Source organism: Triticum aestivum, chromosome 3A, assembly GCF_018294505.1.
Source record: "Triticum aestivum cultivar Chinese Spring chromosome 3A, IWGSC CS RefSeq v2.1, whole genome shotgun sequence".
Taxonomy (NCBI): domain Eukaryota; kingdom Viridiplantae; phylum Streptophyta; class Magnoliopsida; order Poales; family Poaceae; genus Triticum; species Triticum aestivum.
In genome coordinates this window covers 435,815,858-435,824,908 of record NC_057800.1, presented here as the reverse complement: position 1 = coordinate 435,824,908, position 9,051 = coordinate 435,815,858, and the positions used below count along the sequence as shown (strand labels likewise).

The following is a 9,051-nucleotide window of genomic DNA, read 5'->3' as shown; positions in this document are numbered from 1 at the left end:
CATGGGACTACAATTAAAGTTTAGCAAATTGAAAGCTAAATAGTGGTAATTAAGACTCAGAGAAAATCGATCAGACTTCCACATTAACACAATCCATCTACAATAAATTAGGATCCACAAAAAATGCATATACGTCTGTTAATGTGGTAGGTGTTTGGGTAGAAGGGTCCAATTGTTCGCATGTATCTTAGATGATGCTGAAGATATATACAATCTTAATAAGATGATGCTGAAGATTAGGCTCAATAGAATGTAGGCAAAAGACTGAGTTAACATGGAAGATGAACAATAAAGAAAGTCATGTCATGCTATTTACAGAATAAATTAAGCATGGGAAGCAAACAACAAGGGTTATCAGAAAGCTGGCATAAGCTGCTGGCAATGCTGTAGCATCAAATCAAGAGATTACATGACCTCATTCGTCAATCCTCCTATCCTCCTGAGGAACAACTACATCTTCTACCCAATCCTCTCTGCAATCTCGTCCTACTTCATCCTCTGCCCCAGATCTTCTCTGTAGACCCTCCTCAAGCGGGGAGAAGCAAGATCAATCTCGTCCTCCTTCATCCTTTGTCCAGCCACGCTAGGAGCAGCCAGCCAGCAGCACCCTCTTCCCTCCATAACGCCATGGCCCTTGTCAGGATATTCATGCCGCTGTCCTCCAATACCTCCTGTAGATGTTCAATCAAGTTTCCTGTTCAGCCGCATCAATGTTCTCTGGATGGATAAGTATTACGGATACATATGTTGAACCAAACACGGTTCTCTTGTTATCAATACGATTAACAATACTTGCTGAATCTGTTTACAAACACCTCCGAACTAGTAGCTATTGTGGTCAGGCTTGTAGCCGCTAATAATCCCTGTGGTTGTGAATACCTGACAGTGTGGGGATAAACTCCTGCCAGGTGCTGCAGCCCTGATAGTTCCACTGCAGCAGGTCGTGATGGAGCACGGCATCGACAGGGGTCAAGTAGAGCTCTGGTGCTGGCTTCTACCTAGATTAAATGGCAAGATCGAGCGGAGGTGGACTTTGATGAGGAAATAGAAAATGTATCGCAGGATAAAAAGGGAGGAGAAGGCATAGGGAGAAAAATATAGCGTGAGGACTCTCTCGGGATGGATCGATCATAGAGTTTTATAGGAGTAGTAGTACGATAGATTGGTTTTTTTACAGCTAGCCTAGATTGGTTATTTTTTGGGTACCCTAGCTAGATTAGTAGTACGATAGATTGGTTTTTCTTACAGATAGCATAGATTGGTTTTCTTACGGGTATCCTAGATTGGTTTTTTTATATCTACTCTATGTTTATTTTCTCTTTGCGAAGGATTATATCGGTGGATCTACACCGTTATAACTCGGTCCCATCAGATGAACAGCCGGTAATTACTAATTAATGTGGTAATTTCTTAGGAGTCTATAATTAGTATAGGTAATAGATTCCACCTAAGCATGATATCAATGAGTCTCTCAAAGCCATGAGAATTTCCATTGATGAGTGCAAAGAAAGAACCGCTAGGATGCGTGCTAAAGAAAGATTGCTTTGTGAAAGCGTGTTCTTCTAGTTTTCATGACAATAAAGATGGAGATCTAAAAGTAATTGATGTGTCCCCTATTAAATACTTGTTTTTCAATATGAATCTTGTTAATGATGGGACTGGAGATGAGTCAACTTTAGTTAGAAGGCGTCCCAAAATTCGGAGATTTTAGATCTTGATGCAAAAATTGGTAAAAGTGGGATTGAAGAGGTTAAAACTTTATGTAGCAATGAACCCACTATCTTGGATTTCAAGAAATTTAATTATGATAATTGCTCTTTGATAGGTTGTATTTCCTTGTTGCAATCCGTGCTAAATTCTCCTCATGCTTATAGTCAAAATAAAACTTTTACTAAACATATCGTTGATGCTTTGATGCAATCTTATGAAGAAAAACTTGAGTTGGAAGTTTCTATCCCTAGAAAAATTTATGATGAGTGGGAACCTACAACTAAAATTAAAATTAAAGATCATGAATGCCATGCTTTGTGTGATTTGGGTGCTAGTGTTTCCACGATTCCAAAAACTTTGTTTGATTTGCTAGGTTTCCGTGAATTTGATGATTGTTCTCTAAACTTGCACCTCGCGGATTCCACTATTAATAAACCTATGGGAAAGATTAATGATGTTCTTATTGTTGCAAATATGAATTATGTGCCCGTAGATTTCATTGTTCTTGATATAGATTGCAATTCTTCATGTCCTATTATTCTTGGTAGACCTTTTCTTAGAACGATTGGTGCAGTTATTGATATGAAGGAAGGGGATATTAAATTCCAATTTCCATTAAGGAAAGGCATGGAACACTTACCTAGAAAGAAAGTTAAATTACCATATGAATCTATTATGAGAGCCACTTATGGATTGCCTACAAAAGATGGCAATACTTAGATCTATCCTTGCTTTTATGCCTAGATAAGGGCGTTAAACGATAGCGCTTGTTGGGAGGCAACCCAATTTTATTTTTATTCCTTGCCTTTTGCTCCTGTTTAGCAATAAATAATTTATCTAGCCTCTGTTTTGGTTGTCTTTCTTGTGTTTAATTAGTGTTTGTGCCAAGTAGAACCGTTGGGAAGACTTGGGGAAAGTCCTTTTGATCTTGCTGTAGAAAACAGAAACTTTAGTGCTCACGAGAATTGCTGTCATTTTCTATTGGAGAGTGATATTTAGTTAATTATTTTTGAAGATGATTAATAGATAAATTTCTCACGTTTTAGAATTTTTGGGGTTCCAGAAGTGGTCGAAACCTACAGATTACTACAGACTGTTCTATTTTTGAAAGATTATGTTTTTTGTGTGTTGATTGCTTATTTTGATGAATCTATGGCTAGTAAAAGAGTTTATAAACCATAGAGAAGTTGGAATGTAGTAGGTTTAAAACCAATATAAATCAAGAATGAGTTCATTACAGTACCTTCAAGTGGTGGTTTTTTTTTACTAACGGAGCTCACGAAGATTTTCTTTTAAGTTTTGTGTTGTGAAGTTTTCAAGTTTTGGGTAAGGATTTGATGGATTATGGAACAAGGAGTGGCAAGAGCCTAAGCTTGGGAATTCCCAAGGCACCCCAAGGTAAAATCCAAGGACACCAAAAAGCCTAAGCTTGGGGATGCCCCAGAAGGCATCCCCTCTTTCGTCTTCGTCTACCGGTAACTTTACTTGGAGCTATATTTTTATTCGCCGCATGATATGTGTTTTGCTTGGAGCATCTTGTATGATTTGAGTCTTTGCTTTTTAGTTTACCACAATCATCCTTTCTGTACACACCTTTTGGGAGAGACACACATGAATTGGAATTTATTAGAATACTCTATGTGCTTCACTTATATCTTTTGAGCTATATAGTTTTTTGCTCTAGTGCTTCGCTTATATCTTTTAGAGCATGGCGGTGGTTTTATTTTATAGAAATAATTGATCTCTTATGCTTCACTTATATCATTTTGAGAGTCCTTTAGAACATCATGGTAATTCACTTTGGTTATAAATTTTAAATGCTAAGAGAAGTTGGATGCTTGATAGATGGTTTTGAGATATATAGGTGGTAATATTAGAAGTGAGCTAGTTGAGTAATTTTGAAATTGATGAATAATTGTGTTGAAGTTGGCAAGTCCCGTAGCATGCATGTATGGTGAACGTTATGTCACAAATTTTAAGCATGAGGTGTTCTTTGATTGCTTTCCTTGTGAGTGGCGGTCGGGGATGAGCGATGGTCTTTTCTTACCAATCTATCCCCCTAGGAGCATGCGCGTAGTGCTTGGTTTTGATGACTTTTAGATTTTTGTAAGAAGTATGTGAGTTCTTGATGACTAATGTTGAGTCCATGGATTATATGCACTCTCACCCTTCCATCATTGCTAGCCTCTTCGGTACCATGCATTGCCCTTTCTCACCTTGAAAGTTGATGCAAACTTCACCGGTGCATCCAAACCCCGTGATATGATACGCTCTATCACACATAAGCTTCCTTATATCTTCCTCAAAACAGCCACCATACCTACCTATTATGGCATTTCCATAGCCATTCCGAGATATATTGCCATACAACTATCCACCGTTCCATTTATTATGACACGCATCATCATTGTCATATTGCTTTGCATGATCATGTAGTTGACATCGTACTTGTGGCAAAGCCACTGTTCATAATTTTTTCATACATGTCACTCTTGATTCATCGCAATCCTGATACACCGTCGGAGGCATTCACATAGAGTCATATTTTGTTCTAAGTATCGAGTAGTAATTCTTGAGTTGTAAGAAAATAAAAGTGTGATGATCATCATTAGAGCATTATCCCATGTGAGGAAAGGATGATGGAGACTATGATTCCCCCACAAGTCGGGATGAGACTCCGGACGAAAAATAAAATAAAATAAAGGAGAAAGAAAAGAGGCCAGAAGAAAAAAAAGAAGGCCCAAATAAAAAAATAGAAATGAGAGAAAAAGAGAGAAGGGACAATGTTACTATCCTTTTTCCACACTTGTGCTTCAAAGTAGCACCATGATCTTCATGATAGAGAGTCTCTTATTTTGTCACTTTCATATACTAGTGGGAATTTTTCATTATAGAACTTGGCTTGTATATTCCAATGATGGGCTTCCTCAAATGCCCTAGGTCTTCGTGAGCTAGTGAGTTGGATGCACACCCACTTAGTTTCGTTGATGAGCTTTCATATATTTATAGCTTTAGTGCATCCGTTGCATGGAAATCCCTACTCCTTGCATTGACATCAATCGTTGGGCATCTCCATAGCCCATTGATTATCCGCGTCAATGTGAGACTTTCTCCCTTTTTGTCTTCTCACACAACCTCAATCATCATATTCTATTCCATCCATAGTGCTATGTTCATGGCTTGCGCTCATATATTGCGTAAAAGTTGAAAGAGTTTGAAAAGGCTAAGTATGAAACAATTGCTTGGCTTGTCATCGGGGTTGTGCATGATGAGAGCATTTTGTGTGATAAAAATGGAGCATGGCCAAACTATATGACTTTGTAGGGATAAGTTTTCTTTGGCTATGGTATTTTGATAAGACATAATTGCTTGATTATCATACTTGGAGTATTACTATTTTTATGTCAACAATAAACTTTTATCTTGAATCTTTCGGATCTGAACATTCATGCCACAATAGAGAAAAATACATTGAAGAATATTCTAGAAAGCATTCCACATCAAAAATTCTGTTTTTATCATTTACCCACTCGAGGACGAGCAGGAATTAAGCTTGGGGATGCTGATACGTCTCCAACCTATCTATAATTTTTGATTGTTCCATGCTATCATATTATCTGTTTTGGATGTTAATGTGCTTTATTTTACACTTTTATATTATTTTTGGGACTAACCTATTAACCGGAGGCCCAGCCCAAATTGTTGTTTTTTGCCTATTTCAGTGTTTCGTAGAAAATGAATATCAAACGGAGTCCAAACGGAATGAAACCTTTGGGAACGTGAATTTTGGAACAAACGTGATCCAGAGGACTTGGAGTGGACATCAAGCAATCAACGAGGCGACCATGAGGCAGGGGGCGCGCCTACCCCCCTGGGCGCGCCCTCCCCCTCGTGGGCCCCTTGTTGCTCCACCGACCTACTTCTTCCTCCTATATATGTTCACATACCCCGCAAACATCCAGGAGCACCACGAAACCCTATTTCCACTGCCACAACCTTATGTACCCAAGAGATCCCATCTTGGGGCCTTTTTCGGAGCTCCGCCGAAGGGGGCATTGATCATGGAGGGCCTCTACATCAACTCCATGGCCCCTCCGATGATGTGTGAGTAGTTTAGCTCAGACCTTCGGGTCCATAGCTAGTAGCTAGACGGCTTGTTCTCTCTCTTTGGATCTCAATACAAAGTTCTCCTCGATTCTTGTCGTGGAATTGTCACGGCAGATGTCCTAGTGTGAGGACTTAGTCGTGAGGCCAACACATCTTTGTAGTAGCTTGAGAGGGGTTGAGCGGAATCGAGAGACGCAACACAAGAAAAATATTTAGACAGCTTCAGGCCCTGGGAAACATCGTCCGGAATAGCCCTACATGCTGTTTGTGACTAGATCCCATTATGCTCATGAGAGAGTCGCCGCATAAGCCGGCTCTCCTCTAGTTGTGTCTAGCCCCAGAGATTGTTTCTTCTTGCTTGTCCCTCCTTGGGGAGCCCTGCCCCTCCTTATATATGTTGAAGGGGCAGGTTACATGACTAGTCCTAGTAGGATTAGGATTAACCTATTACAAGTGGAGTCCTAGTCTTGCTTCCTTTGTAGGAGAATATTCCTCATACTTTCCTCTTAAACTGCCCATCATAAATGTGAGCCGGGCTTCTGGGCCTTGGGCCTAGTCTTCTATCTGACCCGCCGTTAGGGCCATCCGTGAGTCGCCAGGTTTGTGAGTCGACACTCCGGCGGGTTACCAATGAAAATGCCAAGCCCGGCCGGGTCATATGTCCGGCCGGATCATACCACGGGGTATATCCCCGACATTAGCCCCTAGTTTAATTTGGATTTATCCATGTTAAACTGATCCTGTAAAATAAACACAAGAACAAACTTGATAGGTTGTGCTCTGGGTTAAATATTTTCCTGAACCAGCACCTGATCATCTTTAAGTCCTTGTCATTTCCTCCTGGATGCATACTCAAGATCTTATAGAAAATCTCTTTTAACAGATATGTCCAAACCTTGCCAATGCAAACAAATCCAGGCACTTCTTCTAAAAAATCCGGGTTAATTGGCCAGCTTCATAACCAATTTGCTGACATTGGCTCTTGTTGAAAAATATTATAAGAAATAATCCATTTGAGTCGGCCTTCAATGCTCTAAATTGACAAAATATTGGTCTTGAAATATTCAACTGATATTCAGCCGGCATAAAGATGTAGATCTTACCGATTTATGATTGCCAAAATTGTCGGGTTATAAACAAATGATGCCGGGTCATGTAATTGTTGCTGATGCCGGGTTAATCTTATGATGACGCCGGGTCATAAACTTTGCAGATTTCTCCAATAATAATATAATACCTGATTTGCTCAAAACTGAGAATTTGAAGTTATTCCTCCCTTATATGCATATCACCTGTAGCCCCCAAGTGTCGGGTTGTCATGCTTGCAGCAACCTGGGACTTGTAATTGCCTTATGCTTCATAAAAATTTCAACCAGTGTAGCCTCCAAGGGCCGGGTCTTTATGCAATAATGAGCAGGAACTTTGTAAATATGATCATGTAAACTTGAGCAGCAATGTGTATCCCCTAAGGGCCGACTCAGTAAGATATTACTAAGCTGGGACTTTGTATATGATTCATTGATAATAACATCATATGATGTAATCTCCGCCATGGGGCTTGAACCCACGTCCACAAGGTTAAGAACTTTGTGCTTTACCAACTAAGCAGTGGACCCTTCAATATAATGGAATAAAATTTGTATACCTTGAATTGTTGACAGGAGCAATTGGTAGCCCCCAAGGGCTGGATCATTACAATGGGATGAGTCAGGTCTTCAATAAGTTGATTAAAAAATGACTTTACATTAGCCCCCAAGTGCCATGGTGCATGCTGGCAGTGACATGGGACTTGCATATTTCGATGTAATCTCAATTTGAATAATGTAGCCCCCAAGTGCCGGGTTGAAAGCCTGCAGCGGCTCGGGACTATTCCTTCCATTGTAGAATAAATCATATCCATTGATAAAATAATAGCCATTGCACCAAAGCGACTTTGAATACCTCATCTGTTGACAAGTAAACCCGGAGTTTAAATACCCGGCGGCTCTTGGCTGATGACGATTTAATATGCCTTCATTGTAAACCGGAATTTTTATAACCCGGCAACTTATAGCCTTTGAGTAAATCAAGAATTGATGACCCTTTTGAGACACCAATTTCAATCTTTGATGATGGGCTGGAACTTAATAATTTATGTAAGTCATAGCTCTATAAATCCTGCATAGAGTTTAAACAACATATTCCCAGGCGACTTAACGTCAAAAGCCAGGGCGGGTAACCACCCAAATGTAGTCTTATCCTACACACAAGTAAATCACAAGATCCCTTGGCGGTTTACCGCAGGGCGGGTCATAATATCCCACATATAACCATTGTGATATTGAATTTGTATTGCCAGTTTACATGACCTGTGCAGTACGGGTGATAACCCAATCCTTAGAAGCCAATAATTCCAAATATATGATGATTGTCACATGCTGGCGACTTATCGTCCAAAGCCAAGCCGCGTTTAAACGAAACCACACTTATACTTAGATCTGAACAAAAAAGTCTCAAGACAAAACCAAAGATTGTTTGCAAAAACTTAAACCAAATAAAAATCGAGGTTTCTGATTCGAATACGATTAGTAAACCATTCCAAAGGGGTTAAGCTAGGATTCGAATACGATCATGTAGCCCCCAGTGGCTTTGGCGTTGCGCCGATCAAGAGGGCACCGACATCTATGTTCTCTTTGGTTCGAATACGACCTACGTTTGAACAGGAAGCCCCCAAATGACCTCGAGAGGTTTTTAACGACCCTGATTCGAATACGATCCAAGTCGGACCCAAAAGGGGTTAAGCTATGATTCGGATACGATCAAGAAGCCCCCTAGTGAGTTTGGCAGTGTGCCGATCAAGAGGGTACCGATAGCTATATTCTCTTTGGTTCGAATACGATCTATGTTTGAACAGGAAGCCCCCTAGTGATCATGAGGTTTAGCGGCTAGATTTGAATACGATCATGAGATGGACCAAGAGGGTTAAGCTAAATTCGAATATAATCAGCCCCCAATGGTCTTTTGAAGCAGGGTACCTATGTTTGAGTTGTGCATTTTCAACAAACTCTCTTTGGTCCCTTTAATTTTTCCTCAGAACTCGAGCTTTGCGAGAGATAAATTCTTCTTGAACCGGAAATTCTTAAACCGGATATTGAGAGCTTCAAAGCTTTGCGAGAGATAAATTTACCTTGAGCTGGATTTTGAACCGGATTTGAGAGCTTCAAAGCGTTGTGGTAGATAAATTTACCTTGAACC

The 9,051-nt window shown here is 40.0% G+C and overlaps 1 long non-coding RNA gene across 1 annotated transcript; it reads right to left on the bottom strand.

The window, feature by feature from the left end:
• Nucleotides 1–265: 265 nt before the first annotated feature.
• On the bottom strand, nucleotides 266–1,095 carry LOC123058381 (uncharacterized). Its single transcript, XR_006427184.1, has 2 exons — nucleotides 880–1,095; nucleotides 266–671 (listed from the first exon to the last, which is right to left on the bottom strand). It is a non-coding gene; the product is annotated as an uncharacterized lncRNA (long non-coding RNA).
• Between the last annotated feature and the right edge of the window lie 7,956 nt (nucleotides 1,096–9,051).